General features: G+C 39.9%; 1 long non-coding RNA gene across 1 annotated transcript in view; it reads left to right on the top strand.

The window, feature by feature from the left end:
- The first annotated feature begins 7,024 nt into the window (after positions 1-7,024).
- LOC117243775 overlaps positions 7,025-17,827 on the top strand; it is a 16,361-nt gene continuing 5,558 nt past the window's right edge. Inside the window, exon 1 of the long non-coding RNA XR_004495669.1 lies at positions 7,025-7,138. This is a non-coding gene — a long non-coding RNA (uncharacterized LOC117243775). The remainder of the gene's footprint in view (positions 7,139-17,827) is intronic.

Here is a 17,827-nt window from a genome sequence, read left to right as displayed (position 1 = left end):
CTGAGTCATGGGTAGGAGGATCCAATCTACAAAGATAAAAGTGAACATCATAATTCTTTGCAATTATGACAATGATTTGAGCAAATATTGCAAACAATTGAAGGAATTACTACTGGAATGTTGACACCATTCTGGAGCTGTATCATACAGCACTACAAACTAGGTTCTTACAATCTAACAGCTGTAAGAAACTTCTGAGGATTCTCAATCTGAGCCAACTTCTAGGAGCTTAATTAGAGCTAGGTAAATCTGAGAAAAATTATCTGTTGGAATTTTTTCTCTTCTAAGACATAATATATGTTAAAAACACATGATAATAATAAAATCCCTACCAAGCAAGAGGAATGATGAATCGGAAGTTGACTGCAATGTCGTATAAAGGCTGTGTCTGAACTTGTCAACTGAGTGTGCCCAGGATGGTGCCTGGACCCAGAGAGCAGCTGACCCACCTCTACTGAATTCCCTCAGGCCTTGGGGTAAGGTGTCACATCTGATGGGAAGGAGCCCAAGCTGTGCTAACTCCCAATATGTGTCTAGGAGTGGTTTGAGAAAGCAGGAGGTGGCACAGGCCAGCCTTGTGTTGAAGGCAACTCTGACAGCTCCAGTGCCTGGGGATGCTTCTTTGAACTGTTAGATTTGCTAGTATTGGCACAATGAGAGAGACAGTCCTAAAATAATAGCTGAGTATGTGTGTGTATGAGAACTGTACCACAGTTAATGTCTTACATTTGTATTTTCTTTCTAAGTGTGTATGTTTAAATCCTGCAATCGTTCCCTTGAACCACAGACCCCAAGAACCCAGTCCCATGGATGGAGGGAGCGAATCTCTGGAGAGAATTAAGTGAATAAGTACTTGTGGTGAACAAAAAGCAAGTGTCAGCAGGATTAATATCCAGATGAATCCCTCTGCTCCTGCCCTCGGCCTGCCTGCCTGGCACTGCTCCTGTGTACCTGCCTCAGCTTACCTTGCTGCTGCTGCTGCTGCTCCCACCTTCCCCACAGCCCCAGGGCCTCTCTGAGTAGGAGTTCCATCTCCCAAGCTCTACCTCTCTACTTGGCTCCTGCTCTCCTGAGCTCCCAGTTATTCCTCCTTCACCAGCTGGTCACGTCCTCTTTTTTGCTGCAGACTGCTTTTCCCTCTGGCTCAGCCCACTCCATTTGGGCAGCCAGTGTCTTTTTCTCCTCCATCATCAACCCTCAGCTTTCCTGGGGAACTGGTTATCTTTTTCCTTTCTGTAGCCTTTGAGTAATCTCTGCTTCAGCACCAGGCCCAGAACACCCATGAAAGACAAATCTGCCTTGGCTGGGTATCCTGGAGGCTGTGAGTCACACTGAGAGGACAGTGCCCTCCCAGTCATTGGAGCAGTTTGAGCAAGATCAGAGAAAAGTGGATTCTTGGAAACTGTGTTGAGAGGATAGTAGTCTCCACCCAACAAGAACAAACTGCATTCTTCTTCCCAGAAATTAAAAAAATAAAAAAAAGCAAGAAGTGGTGAGGTTTATCACAGGGCAGAAAAAACGCAGCTCAGAAGCAGAAACCAGCCATTGTGTCAAAACATGGCAGCACCAGATTTGTCTTGTCTGCCATCAGAAATTTTAACGCTGGTAAAACAACAGATTTCTTCAAGTCTTGCATCCTGAAATAATAGAAACATTTAGGCAGCAGCACTCAAACCAGACAGTCCCAGTAACAAATACTGCCTGAGGCAAAAACATAGAAATATCTTAACTGTATAGACATGCACTAGAAGAAACCAAAAAATATGATATATTGAACTGCCAACCCCACTTTTTATGCCAAATAGTAATGTAGGTAATGTGGATTGCCAGAGCCAGCCCAGTTTGAAACCTCATGGCTCAACACTACATTTGAAATGTTTATGCAAATGATGGGTACTCACATGATAAAGGTATCTTGGCTTTTTTTTTAGCTGATCCTCCCATATCAATACTGTCACATAGCCTAAAGCAATTGAAATGATTGACTAGAAAAATGTGCTAATAACGTTGATTATCTTCATTTATTTGCATATAATTCTTTGCTAATTTCTCTGCAGTAATTAGGACTGTGGCACATTGCTGACATGGCTTTTTAAAACTAGAATATGTTAAGTAATATTCAAACCTGTTTTGTGATTTCCAACTTAAGTTTTCAATAATGACAAATTACTTTCAGGAAAGGTATTTCTGAAATGAATATGTATTTTTAGATTTTAAGCAATCATTAGAGGGAGATTTTGCTATCAATGTAGATGTTCAAAATCCAGAAGACATTTCTCTTGAGGCTATAGCTCAGTCAAGATAGATCACTGTTGCCAGTCAGGTAGGAGTTGTTGCCTGGGAAATATGGAAATGACCCAATGTTCTGCACTAAAACCCCCAAACTGGTTGGAAGAAAATACTGGCAGAAAGAAATGCACTTCTATATTATCCCAAAAATTATATTTCAGTTTGCCATTCCACCTGTGACATTTAAGTAAATATACTGAGGTTGGCAAATGACTTACTAATTATGCATATTGCATATTGGTCAGCAATTCTTCCTTCCAAATCTTTGATCCTTTTTTGGGGCTACTTATGAAAGTATTTAAATACCTTTTTTCTTCCCATCACCACTTTAAATTGCATCTATACTGTGCATTACTGGGTACTAGGCTCTGAAATATTTTACAGAGATAACCTGGATGTTAGAGGCTATTCTTATCTCTTATTAATGTCAGGTTAGCATACAATTCACACCCTGATTTTGTGCCTGTGTCCCTGCAAGACAGAAGAATAAAAAATCAAGGACAAAAATCCGTGTCCTGAAAATCATGACTGGACAAATGTAAGCTTTCCTGAGTGCTTTGCCAGCCACATGACAAATTTAAATAGAAGAATGTGAACAGGTGAAGAAAGGCATCAAAGTCAGCATTAATGCTGCTGCCTAAACAGTTTAGCTGTCTTTGCTCCATTTCTTCCACAGCTATTGCTGACTGTGACTACAGATAAGTTGAACAAGGATGGAGGTCACCAAAACAAGAAGTGCCTTAATAATTAAGGGCTCAATAGATTTAACAAATGCACCTTCTTCTGTGTCTGCTGACAAACAGCTGTGGATCTGTGATACCTTGTAAAAATAAATTAAGAAGCCTGAAAGGCTCTGTTCATAATCTAAATGTGGAACTGAGGTTGCAGAATGAGGATGAAACTGCTAATTACTCTCTCCAGACTCATACTTGCAATATAATCAAATCTGTCTACCGGGGCGATCAGCACTTAATCAATTGAAGTGTGATATAACCTTGCACTTCGTGCTAACATGAAGCTAGAACTAAAAAAAGCCCTGTCATTGTTACAAGCATATTTTCAAGGCAGAGAATTAGCAGGCCTTGCTCTCCAAAATAAGACTTCCAACATTTAATTACCTATGGCAGGCTGCACATGTTTGTTAAGGTCTGTGAAGAGCTAACACCTGAGCCTGCTGATGCCAGCAAGCTCTTCCTCTTCTGCCCTAAGAATGATTTGCTATATGAATACCTTGTTCCAGCACACTTCTCTGTTGGTAAAATGTTATGTGCTTGCCTTGTTTTAATGTAAGAGGACTTATTAAGTAAAGAGGAAAAACATTTTATATTTTATTTATTCATATTCATATTTATATTTATATTGTCATATCATAGAGCCTGAAGAAAATGTTGATAATGGAAAAGTTGCAGTGTTTTTTTAAAATTTGTTTTGGTTTTTAATTTTTTAAATTTTTTTTGGTTTTGTTTTTGTTTTGTTTTTGCTTTACTTTGTTTTGTTATTTTTTCCCCTTTTTAAACTGAGACTATTTTTACAGCTGAAAACCTCTGTACAATATCGGCATTCACTTAAATGCTGTGTTTGGACAGTTAGCAAAATTTTGTGGGTATGTATTTAAATCTCAGGGGAGCTTCTCTGTCTGTCACATCAGTAGCTGGCAGCTCGAGAGGCAGGTTTTCCACTAAGATTCACTTGTCCTTTGATTGAGGGGAAGTGAAATAACACCTGTCTGGTTTTTTTTTCATGACTTCTACTTCCGAATTAAACAGGGAAATACAAGGACATGACAAAGAGAAAGATCTCAGCTTTCTGAATCTGTAACACTTCGGTTAGGCAATAGAGTGAAGATTCTGTGTCAGCTCTTGTTTATTCAGATATGCTGTTGCTGCCCTCACAACTGATTTTCCTAGTCAATGTCTATTTCTGGGCATGGAGCAACACTGTGGAAAAGGACCTGGGGGTCCTGCTCCATGGCAAGTTGCACATGAGCCAGCAGTGCCCTGGCAACCAGGAGGGCCAGCCCTGTCCTGGGGGGGTACCAGGCACAGCCGGGCAAGGGAGGCAAGGGAGGGGATTGTCCTGCTCTGCTCTGAGCTGGGATGGCCTCACCTCGAGTGCTGGGGGTGGTTCTGGGTGCCACAATGTAAGAAATATGTTAAACCATAAAAAACTGTCCAAAGGAGGGCCATGAGTATAGTGAAGGATCTGGAGGGGAAGCTGTATGGGGAGAGGCTGAGGTCAATTGGTTTTTTCAGCCTGGAGATGAGGAGACTGAGGGAAGCTCTCATTGTGGCCTTCAACACCCTCACAAGGAGAAGAGGAGGGCCAGACACCCATCTCTTCACTCTTGTGACCAGTGACAGAACGTGAAGAAGTGGCCTGAAGCTGAGTCAGGGGAGGTTTAGATTGAATATCAGGAAAAAGTTTTCGACCCAGAGGGTGGTTGAGCCCTGGAACAGATCCCTAGGGAGGTGGTCACAGCACCAAATCTGATGGAGCTCAGAAAGGGTTAAGACACTCTCAGGCACACTATGTGATTCTTGGGATTGTCCTGCACAAGGCCAGGACTTGATGATCCTGATGGGTCCCTTCCAACTCAGCATATTCTATGATTCTGTGATTCTATGATTCTGTGTTCCTTTCCAATCAGCACTTCAGATAGTTGAAATATTGACTAAAAATATTTTGGTTTTGTCTGTTGTTTCATTTTTTAAAACTTTTTAACTTACATACATTGATTGGAAATGCTAAAACAAAGAAAAATATTGTCCATAGCAAAGCTCTGTTTTGAAATTTCTAAAACAAAGCTTAAAGATCATGCTCTCCCTAAAGAGGATGATAGCATGGATGTTTTGCTCAAAGACTGAAAGAGAAATCAGTCTGGGATTCCAGGAGTTTTCCCAGTATATGAAGGGCCTCTTGCCCAGATGCTCACCAGTCCCCATTGCTCAAGACAGCCATGGTGTCAGCAACTTGTTTCCCTCTCCAGGTGCCTGACTTTTCTACATTTTGTCTCTGGACGCCATCCACCCTGGACATGACTCTTGTCTCGACAAGCTCTGGATAATAACTGACTTGCATGTTATTTGCATTTTATCACTCTTAATGTTTGTTTAACACTCATTTGTGTTGATTGTGTAATATTACATCTTTGGTTATACACCTTGGGTTTTAGAGAGAGGAGCTAATCTGGCTCTGTCATGGTGGGGAAATGAAGGCTCTGGCAGGAGGAGTAGCTCAGATTGAGTTTGCTGTACCACATGGAAGGCAAACACACTGGATGGGTTCTCATCTGCTGCCCAGGGTGGGTTATCCCTTGTAGCTGTGCAAAGGCAGAGCACAAGCCCCTGTTCTTAGGCTGTACCTTGCTCTGCTCTGCAGGAGTGTGCATTACTGAATATAATGCAAGTGGGAGCATTTGGCCTAATCACTGTTTCTGCTGAAAACAAAATCTCTCAAGTGGTAAAGACAAAATACTGCACTGAAAAACCCTCACATTTTCTGCTTCTGTTTATTGTGAAGTCTGCCTTATAAAGAAAGGAATCACAGAATAATCAGGTTGGAAAATACCTTTGAGATCATCAAGTCCAACCTGTGACCTAACATTACCTTATCAGCTAAACCAGGGCACTGAGTGTCTCATTAAGCCTTTTTTTAAACACCTCCAGGGATGGTGACTCAACCACCTCCCTAGCAGCGCATTCCAATGCTGAACCACTCCTGTGAGGAATTTTTGTCTAATATCTAGCCTAAACTTCCTGGTGCAGCTTGAGGCTGTGTCATCCTGTCCTGCCACTGGTCACCTGGGAGAAGAGGCTGACCCCCTCCTGGCTACAACCAGGCAGTTGTAGAGAGAGATAAGGAAGGCCAGCTTTATGTCACTACAGAAATGACCAAACTACATTTCTCCTTTCTAAGTTTAACAGTCTGTGCTCTCAGAAAAATATCCTACCAGTAGGCAAATATGAGCACAAAGACATGTTAACTTTGCTCATTTCTGTTTTGTCCTATCACCCTCTGTCAATATCCAGACAAGTGAAACAGCCTTTGTAATTAAAAAAAAACAGCAAACCAAACCCCAAAACAATTTCCTGTGTACTTCCTGCTATGGAACAGGAGGACATTAGAGGAGATCAGCTGTATCCTTGGGATTTTTTTTGTCAGCAAAATAAGAACATCAGAATTATGAAAATGTCCAAACTCAATCAAGTGTTCATTAGCATTCTGGGGAATCACTTCAATTAAAGAAAACTCTTATTTTGTCTGCATCACTAGGGAGATGCAGACTAAAATTGGAATGTAAATGTGCTTGTATTTTAGAATGATTTAATGTGACAATCTTTCTATTTGCAAATGTCCCAGCAAAGGGTCACAGTTTAACATTAAATTCACAGAATAAAATGCAAGTTCAAAAACATGCCAGAACAATTTAAAGGATGTTTTTCAATTTTCTGGTAGAGAACACATGAAGATTTTTTACAACATTTCATTTTTCTTTGAGACTTTACATGCTGCCAGTTCTGAGCCATGAGTTGTTTGTGTTCTTAAATTCCAGTTTGGGAAGTTTACTAAGGTACTGGCAAGAAGCTCGAGCAAAGTTTCCTTTCATTTCCAAACCACTTCAGTGTCTTTTCCCGCTGATGGGATAAATGGGCTGAGCATTTTCAGCTGCATCTCAGGTAAAACCAATGAAAATCAAGCCCTCAAGGCTCTTATTTTCAGAGTGCTTAACTTTAACTGTAGCTGCAGGTAATTGGAGCTGCTGGGGCACTGCAACCCTGAAAACTTGAAACAATGCTCTCTTTCTGAGGAGGATGGTCTTTGGATTATCAAACCTGCCTGGCGATGTGAGGTAGGATGACTTTGCACATACTGCCTAAAGTAGGACTATGTTTTAAATTCTGTCTGCAATCTGGTTGATCACAATTTTGTGAGCTGTTCCTCTCCCCTGTGGAATTAAGGTTAAGAAAGTACTTCAGATACTCTGCAAGTAGGTACAGTAAATACCCAGTAAATAGGTACAGAGCTTCTGCCCAGCCTGATGAGTTTCCCATTGGGGGTTGGGTGGTGGGGAAGAGCCCTCTGCCTTGGAGGGGCAGCAGCCAGTTCCCTCTTTGCTGGGGATGTGTGCACACATGTGGGTGTACCAGACCCTTGTGTGCACTGGGGTCCCGATCTTGTGGCACTGAACACTTCCCAGCCAGTCCTCACTTTTACACTGGCATGAAGAGCGGTGTCTGCTCCATCACACCCTGTGCAGCACAGTAAAGCAAAGCCAGGCACATTTTGTAGCTCTTAATTTCTTTGGTGGGGAAGACATTAAGAAATGATATTCCCATGTGTGTTCATATGAAAATGTTACAAAATCTGTGACCTGTCCTCAGGCTCTCCACCTTTGCCATTGGTGTGCCCATTTACACAACCCTTGGCTGCTCCTCCCAGCTGGGACTCCAGAAAAGGGCCAGGACTTGCTGGCATCAATGCCATGAAATAGTGCCAGTCAGTATCACTGAATTCAGCAGAAGAAGAACAAGGTTTGAACCCTGAGCTCTGTAATCGTCAGTCTGTGGTTATTACAAAGCGATAAACCAAAACTTAAGCTACGCTCTTGATATCTGATGTAGTTAAAATTGAGGAGTATTGTAGAATAACAGAATTGTTAAGGTTGGAAAAGACATTTAGGATCATCAAGTCCCACTGTTAACTCAGCACCACCACCATACTCACCACTGAACTATGCCTTCAATGAATGAAACAAACTCCACTTGCACCAAAATCAGTATGCCAGGGTGAGCATAAATGGCCATCTCCAGCAACCATGAAGACATGCTACATTATGACCTCCTATTGAAGCAGTCCTCCTGTGTCAATTTGTTCACTTATGTCTTTAACTAGTGATCTTTCAGTTTTCAAGTGTGAAAATATAAAGTACCACTAAAAAATACCATTATTGTCATGGTCCAGTGGGGTTCTATGCTCACTCTCCGTCAGTGTGGCCCATACCAGATAGGTTTACTGTACTAGACTAAAAATTAAAAGTATTTTACTAAGTGTGAATCTTAAAAGCTGGAGTGTTATTGACTGAGCACATGAGAGTTTAAATCTGTACAACCAAAATATTGGTTTAATCCATTATCTTATTTTTGATAGTAGCCATGTGTTGGTGCATTGAGAGGAGTACAAAGCCAGGGAAACCATAAATCCTTCCCCAGCACTATATCTCAACTTCTGATGAACCATGGCTCCTGGGCTACACATTTTGTCTCCATATTCAATAGACCTGGATTGATTTTTTTTTTTTTTACTTTTCCTGTTTTGACTCATCACTCTCTGAAGCCTGGGAAACTGGTGAAAGCCATTGGAAACATTTTTTGCAGCTGACAGTGTGTTTTACTTCTTGTTGTTGTTTCGAATTTGCTGTCTTTTGTCTTTCTTTGAAACTTTCTCATTCTTGCTCTAGAAAAGACAATGAACACAAAATCCATGTTTATGTTAGCTTAGACTTATGATTACATAGACCTTTTTTACAGTCTTGTTTAGCCACCTCTTTTCAGACTGAAAAAGCCTGATCTATTTAATCACTTCAGATGCAGAAACCACTTGGTAACTTTGTTATCCTAATACTCCAGTTCTGAACCCTTTTTAGACCTGCTGTACACTATGGGTGAGATGGGTGGATCAGAACTGCCCACAGTATTCAGAGTGTGGTAGCCCCATATCTATGCAGTGTGTGATGATGGTTTCTCTCTCCCTTCTCTTTTTCTTTCTTAATAATTCCTCACATTCAATTTGCTTTTATTTTTTTATTACTCCTGAGCATTGAGTTCTGACACTTTCATAGACTGTCTATTATATTTCCAAGACCTTATTCCTGAATGCTAATTTAAAGACTGTCACTGTGTATATAAAGTTAGGATTGTTTTTCTTGTACATGCTACTTTACATTTATCTATTTTGAATTTCATCTGACACTTAATCATCCAGTCAGTTTGTTTCCTGCAGTTCTCTCTCTCTCTTTTTTTTTTTTTTTCATGAGCTAAATTCTTATCAACAGAAAACATAGCCATGTTACTATTCACCTCCTTTTCCAGGTAATTTAGAAGTGTGCTGAACAGGGCAAACTTATCACATACCCCAGTAAGACTCTACTTGTACCTTCTCTGCATTGAGAAAATTGGTTGTTTATTCTTATTCCTCATTTTCTAAACCTTATCTCTTTACCTATCCCTCAAAGGCATTACTTTCCTATACTGTGGTGGGAAGAGTTTTTGGTGAAGGACAATGTCAAATATTTTCAGGAATTCCAGAGACTGAATCTCCATCAGTGTGTGCAGGATAGGGTGGGAATTGCTTGTTCACTGGCTCTGCTTGTACCTAAAGTAGGGGACATTGAAGGATGTTTCTAGAAGGCATATTTGGAAAATAAAATAAAAAAAAAGATTCTTCATGTCTTCATGCACTGTGTAGTTAGCTTTCAAAGTTCATTGCCACACTTAATGTGTTACTTGTGGATTCAAGGGATAGACTTGTCTAGTTCACAGATCACAAATTTGTTGAATGTTTCTTAATGTAGAGAAATAAAGGTTGCCTAAAGCACTCATGGAAGTTTAAGTGATTGGAAGCCCTAGGAGTATTCATCAGGAGCATCTTGTACATCTGTCCTGGTTGCCTTCTCTTTCCTAGGCATTCACTTTTGGAGATGGCATTCTTAGCAAACCCATTCTGGCCACTCCTCTGCTTTTTTGTGCTATGTTCTTAACTGGGTCTATTATCAGATGCCTCCAGAGAATTCTGTCTGGTTTGTAAGACATGACTCCCCTCTTTGAAAGCTCCTTCCCCAGGGTACTGCACTTTCCCAATATCCTCTTATTTAAGTCCCACCCTTGTTCCTGATACAGTTGTCAAACTAGGAGATGCTACAGCTCTACAGATACACCTTTAACTCATAAAAAATTGTCATCACTTTTGCCATCCTCCATTCCTGCAGGGCAATGACAGCTCTAATGCCTTGCAGCTTCCTTTAGTAGGTCAGACTTTAAATCATCTGGACCTGACAATTTTTTACCTTAATTTTGACAATTTCTTCTATAGATTCTTCTAATGAACTCACTCTGAAGCAGTTCTTTTGACATATCTCCTCTGATGCATGAAGAAAGGTTCCAGCCCAGATATTTCCCCAAACTCCTTCAAGGCTGTAAAAAATCATTTAATTTTCCTCCTCTGCTTCATCTTCTCTGAAAGTTCCTTTTGTACTTTGATCAATTAATGGGCCTACAAACTCTATAGCTTCCTGCTCCTGATGTGTTTGAAGAAATGATTAATTATGAGGTTTTTACGCCCTCTGAAAACTGTTATTCAAACTCTTTTTTACTGGCCTGGAACAAGGGAACTTCGCTGAAGGCATTCATTTTGATCCTCTTTTTAATTTTTTTTTTTAATTTGTACTTCAGTGAAAAGGGAAAATTCTTATTGATTTTCATAATTCTTAAGATATATGGCTCTTCTACACCAAATTTCTTACTCTTTTGGTCCTACATACATATCTATAAGAACAGTTATACAGCATATTCTGATTTTTTTGTGTAAAAACATTTTTTCATTTCCTCTGACACATTTTTGTATGCTAAATAACTAGATGCCTTTTTCTTTATAAGAGTACCAAGTTGCTTCAGTAAAATTCACAGAAGTAATATTTTAGTCTTCTCTTTCTTTAGCTAGATGAAACTACTTGGATGCCTTTTCTCTCACCTGCTTACATCTGACTTGTAGCTCACTTTCTGCTTATGCCAGTTGGTTTCTCTGTTGTTCTTCCACAGACCCCTTTGCACTCCCATGTTGGCTTCTGGCTGATATCTGCTGTTTAACTTTATGTACTTCTGGTTTGGTACTTGCCCAGTCCCCAGTCTGGGGACTTGACTGTTCCTGGTCATTAGTATCTCCTTTGTTTAAGCATTTCTGTGTTGGCAGCTTGACTACTCTGCTCAGCTTCTGAGCTTTAATTCTGTTGTGAATTAAAATAATCTCCTGGCTCTTGTTCTGTGCTAGGGTGTACTGTGATTTGGGATGATTCTATTCTGCCTGCTGATGGCAACAATCCTCTCTTGTGTAGCTTCATCTTTGTACATGTTGAGAGAAAGCTTCTATGTTTCTCTCTACCCTTCCTGAAATGTTCATATTCCCAGAAATCTTCCCTATTCACACCTTTATTTCTGCTCCTTTCTGCTCCTTTTCTTACAATTTAAGTAAAGTCCCAGAATTTCCTATTTGCTTTTGGATATTCACAATCATTCAAATTTTGCTGAACTTGGTCTTATTGAAACATGCTATCTATGCTGTTATTCTTGTCTTTGGAGGTTTTTCTGCACATGTACAGAAACTGGGAGGAGGGTTAAGTCAGTAGCAAAATACAGCTCTTCATGTTTCAGGGAAGGAACTACACATTTCAGTCCCAGGAACTTCACAGTGTCTCTGTCCCATGTCTGTCTCATGGGTCTGTTCATAGGCAGCCTGAAAAGCTGAGAAATCAGCAAACAAAACTGTCACTTTTTAGTTCTGTTGTGCTCCTTTTTTCACTCATGATTTTCCTGATTGACAACATCTGCTTTGATACTAGAAGATTATTTCTCTTGGCTAATTTGCTACTCTAACTACCTTTTTTGGTCACTGTATTCCATGAAATTTTAAATTAATATTATTAGAGGTGTTGTGCACACCTAAACTGTTTAATTGCATAATTTCTTGTTAAGTATAAGATTTTTCTTCTCTGCTTCTTCTTAGCTACTTGCCTGTGTCTGATTTAATTTGTGACAATATCACTCGTTAACATTTTCTGACACTGACACTAATAATACTCTATTTCTCATCTTTCAGATTGCCATTCTTTGTCAGTTTGACAGTAAAATAATCTTTGACATTAGCAGAAGCAAGGCATCTCCCCTTTTGGGCACTTCTAAAATTTTCTGTAGTTTTTGTTGCCTAAATGTACCTAAGATTTGGCCCCACCTTTCTAGAATTAGTCAATTCCATCTCCTCCTCTCCTGTTTTGTTTACGTCATTAGGAGAAAAAAATAGATTTTTTTTCCCAAAAAAGCAAGTTATGTGGTATGATTTAAATACTTAACCTTCTTGGAAATTAAGCTGTTGTGTATTTGCAATTAAAAAAACCCAAACCCAAAGTGTATTGGAACCTAATCTTGGATCTGAGTGTCAGAATGAGATTTGTAACGCCTTCATAGCCATTGGGATTCTGCTGAACTTCAAGATTCTTGAATTAAAATGTTCCTAAAAATAAATTTGGAGAAGTTTAGAAGTCTGCTTTGAAAGGTGGGACAACAGAACACACTGAAGAAGGACTAAATTTACTGCCTTTACCCTTTCCCTTCTACTGCCCTTGGATGTGCTAAGCAGAGCTAGGCAGACCTGTGCTTCTGTGAAATTGCAGGGGGAGACTCTGCCTGTACAATGTTTCAGATGTGGCTCTGTATGGTCTGAGAATCTCTGCTGATGGCCTCTTAAGGGTGAGCATGTTTGCTCCTTGGCTTTTGTGGCTCTGGCTATGGGGGCATTTTTTTGCTTACCTCAGCTGGTAAACCTAGCAATGCCTATGCCTAGAAGTAAAACAAAACCCGCAACAAACAAAGTTTCTGTCTGAAGGAACTAGTTTTAGTACTTATTCATTGAGTGTTGATTCAACACCAAACCAAACTTCTGTAAAACACAGACACCACCTCTGCGAGACAGACACTTGTTTCAAGATTGGCTGCTTATTTAAAGCATAAGATGCACCACTGATCTCTGTCCCTCAGAGAGACACAGTCTGCTTTCACCCTGCCTTGTTGTCCAGCCCCTCTTTTAGTGCCCCCTTCCCCTTTGGAAATACTTGGCTGGCTCCTGGAGCATCAACTGCTGGGGAGGCTGGGTCTTGGCTGGGAGACATCTCCTCCCTCTGAGCCCTGCTCACCATAATGTTTTCTGACAGGGTGAAGCTGGTTGTGGCTCCCTCTACACCTGCCCACCCTGCTCAGCTCAGCTGCACAGAGCATCCTGGGCAGTCATTTTCAGATGATAAAAGTAAGCTAATTCCTGCAGCAGGATGATTCTTGCACTGCGGATGGGTTTTCTTTTATTGCTTTGTTCTTCAGCATGTGTGAGGTGGTCCTGGAAGGATTGGGGTCCCATTAATCTGGTATCTGTACAAATCTTTAATGAGATGCTGTTCCCCGCTACACAGCTTGCAATGTACAAATGTCTTATGACATATGATGAAACCCAATCTACAGAATAGAAGCAAAGGGATTTAATTGAATGTCATATCCGCAAAAGCCAAAGGGCAAAATCCTGGCCCCATGGAGGTCACTGGCCAAGCTCCCATTGCCTTTAGCAGTGCTAGGCTTTCAAGAAGAGCCTTTGCACCACAAGTATTTGTATTCTGCTCACGTTGACCTATTTCAGGTCAAAATTCCCTTTAGCAGTGCTCACTAAGCCATAGGGCTTGCTGGTAAACCTTGCCGTGTTTAGCCAATGCAAGCTGACAAGGGCATGACATCATTAGCCAAGTTTCACATCTGACTGACCTTGCCATCATGACTTAATCTGCTGGGGTCTGTCATCCCTAATGGTTTGGTTTGACACTGCTTGTTGTGTATTCACCTACTATAGTCTGTTAAGAAAACATGGATATACAGAAGCTGCTGTATGTCTCTGATGGCATGTGAATTATAGCAAAGTTTAACACCACGTCGTTTGTTGGACTAGCATATTGACAGCTCTGTCTTGCCTTCTGATATCTGAGTTATGGATTTCTCGAGTCTGATATTATGTGAATTGTGTCACACAGAAATTACCACATTTTGAGAAAACTTGATATTTCTACTGAGAAGGTGATTTATTATGATTTCACATCTATCATGTTTGTCTTTCAACATTTCACACCATTTTACAGGCATCACTACCCTGATTTATGTTAGAGAGCAAGAACCAAAGTTGCACGCTGACAGGTCTGACCAGAAACCATTTTTTCACTGATTAGGTCTCTCTGTGCTAGCAGAAGGAAGAGTGAGTGCCACATCTCCAGTTAAGAGCTGAAGTATTGCAGGACTGTTCTGCAGACCAAGCACACAAGCAGCTCACCTTCTACTAGGAAAACCAGAAGCAAGTACCATAAATTCCAGAGCACCATGTGTACTCTTCTCTACACCCCAAGAAAAAATCAAAACAACAAAACAAACCAAAACCAAACAACACAACCCCTCCCAACAAAGAACTAGAAAAAAGAAGAATCAACACCACCTAAGATAAATTATTTGGGCAGCTGGGGGAAAAGAGGGAGCATATGGACCTGTACCTCAGGCACTTCTATTTGAAACATCATTCCACATTCCAAGTAATCTCTAGTCCTGCCTAAAAAGCTGCATCACGGGCAGCAGAGTGGGAATTTACCGTATAAAAGATAAACTAAGTTTTGCAGCTATTTTTCTGAACTCCTTACATTATTTTCATTAGAAATTTGCCTGTGTGGGGGAGTTGTTGTAGAATAAATGCAGGGGGTGAATTCAAAGTGCAACAATCAGTCTGTTCTCATTCCCAGTGTGGGTTAAGCTAAACACACAGGGACAATTTCACTATGGATTAAGAATGTCCTCCTGAAGAGTTAGTATGCAATAACTATTCCAGGCTATTTCCCCAGGTAGACAAGCCTAAACATCTGATAAATAGGCCTATTCCTTTTCCTCTTAACCAATTAAGTACTTATTTTAGAAGGATAAAATGAATTATCACATAACTATTTCACTGCAATAAGTCTTACTTAGTGCTTTAATGTCAGAAAAAGTGAACTACTGTCCATAGATTTGGAAAAAAAGGGTATTAGTGTTTTGCATGTACAAGCAAAGGGATATCTCTTGACCTTATTTTATTTTGGGTAAAGATTATGATGTATTGTTGTTTTTGCAACACTTCACATTTATTTCACAAAATAAATCACATAATGGACTGTCATAATAGCCCCAGTAGCATGACAGGAAAAAAGAATCGGTAGAGCTACACTTCAGTGCACAGTGAAATAGCTAACAATTTGTTAAATATCCCATGAGTGGATTAAATAGGCATATGATCAGTTATGTGGCTGCCAAACCACAGCAGGAGCCAATTAGAATTCACCAAAAATAATTTAGATGAAAACTGATGAATCTATCAAAACCTAATTAAATTTATGGAAAAAAGCAAACATCTCGTTGACAGATTATATAACCAACAAGTTTCTCTGTAAATAGTCCACAAAGGATATCTACTGAAAGTAGAGCTGCATTATTTGATCTTGTTTGAAGAGCATCGAGTTTTTTAACAGGTAATATTCTTCCTATTTAATTTTCAGGTAAATCGGTCACATAAAAGTGAGTCAGTTGGCTTTACATGAAGAAGCACAAAGTCATTCAGCAAATTGTAACTGTTGTTAATTATTTCATGGCTTGTCTTATGTGGAACATGTCAGAGTCTGTGGAGGGGGAGGGATTTGAATGGAGAAGAAAGATGCTGTAGACAGGGAGCTCTTTCAAGGATCTGATTTTATATCACGAACTAGAAAATACACTAGAAAATAAACACAACTGTTAGAGCTCAAGCTCTTTAATATTGAGATATTTTCTGTGGTATAATGTTGGGGTAGAGGACTGTTTTTATGTAAATTGGTATTAGGCCACCACATGATGTGAAGCAAGACTGTGTGAGGATGAGCACTGAGGTACCAGCAACAAAATCCAGAAGGCAGAAAGGCAAGATACCTCTAAATCAGAGCTTTTAGCTGCAGTAAATCAATAAGTTGCCTTTAGAACCAAAAAGACAGGACTTCCATAGTTATTCTCATTGAAATCCTGCAAAGAATCAGCCAGAAACAAGGCTGCTAGCAGATCATCTTACTCCAGCAATGTCAGGATAGGTATTTCTAAAATGTACCTTACACTGCAGTTGTTTCTCAGATATCTGCACTGTTCATTCTCCCATGAAACTGTTGAACACCATGAACTATAACCTGAGCTTTCTTTTCACAGAAATTCAGTTTTCCCAGTGCACCCATGCTTTTGTGCTGTATGTGTTTTGTATGACTAATCAACACAACAAAGACATAGCTGAGTATTACTAAAGATAGAGATTTTTCTCCCTGTGTGGTTCAGGAATGAAGCTTTCAGCTGCCAACAGAAGAAAGGTGATATGTGTTTCTCCTCTGTGCCCATGCTTGTTTGGTGTCCACATGGGAAAGTGCTGGGACAATGTCTGATTCATCTCTCTTGAAACTGGGAAGTTAGCAGTGACTTTCCTTTTCCCTTTCTTCCAAATTGAAGGCAAGTGAAAGATCCAATCCTTAAATACAGGTAATAGCATCCTTCCATCTTGAAGAGTCTGAATATTTACAGAGCAGGTATCTATGAAAATCAAAATGCAGAAGAGTATATGTTCTGTCATCACGGCTTGAATGTTAATGTTAGCCAGACTCATTACATAAAGATATCTGAATTACCCTGTATAAAATATTCTTACAGTCTAAGGAGACATTTTAAAATGAACATGTCTTAGTGCATGGATCCATAACAAGAAGACATACTTGCTTTCTCTGGGAAAAAGAGCAGTCACACATGCCTCATGTTCTGATTTTTCTCACTTCTAGAATAAAACTATCATTTGAAATGAGGCAAAAAATAGACTAATTTAAATTCCTGAATTAACTTAAACTAAAGATAACCTAAAATGGAGGGAAACGGGGAAATAAAAAGGAAAAAAGAAAACTGCAAATGAGGAGGATGATGATTATTCAATCAACTGTTCTACTCCCTCTAAGAGATGCCTTCCTAAAAGTTTGGAGCTTTTTTGTGGTGAGTGGGGTGAAGTTTTTTGAGGGTTGGGTGATTTTGCTTTTGGAGGCTTTTGGGGGTGGAATTAGATTTTTTTTGGGGGGAGGTGGAAGTTTTAGGCTCATTTTGAGAGAGGAGGAGGGACAAAAGGCAGGAGAAGAATATCACAGGGCCCTGAAAAGGGACAAAAAGATGCTGTGTTTTGCTTGTTCTTGGTGTTTTTTGTGGTAGTCTGTGGGGAGGGGGAGACTTTTTGCATGTCTATCCCAGGCAGCATAACATGTATCAGCACAGGGGCTGCAGAAATGATGTACAGGGTCGTACAAATAGAGGACACACTATGCAACTTCACACCATGCCTAAATAGCCATGGGTGAGCTTCCTGTGGAAAACACCCAACAGACAAGCTGTGAATGTGTAACATTTTCCCAGCATTTACCAAGGCATCACCTTGAGCTAAAGAGGATTGCTACCCTTTTCCTCCTTGTTCAAACCAATCCCAAGCCATTAATAAGTCCCTTACACTGCTGCAATGAGCACCTCAAGGACCAGGAAAAATAACCTTTTGCTTACATGACAAAATGCAGGAGCACAATTTTTCACTAGGAATTTCCCACTGGTATGTGGATTATATTTTATATATATTTTATATATATTTTATATATATTTTATATATATTTTATATATATTTTATATAT

Source organism: Parus major, chromosome 2 (assembly GCF_001522545.3).
Source record: "Parus major isolate Abel chromosome 2, Parus_major1.1, whole genome shotgun sequence".
Lineage (NCBI taxonomy): Eukaryota > Metazoa > Chordata > Aves > Passeriformes > Paridae > Parus > Parus major.
This window is presented reverse-complemented; position numbering and strand designations above follow the sequence as displayed.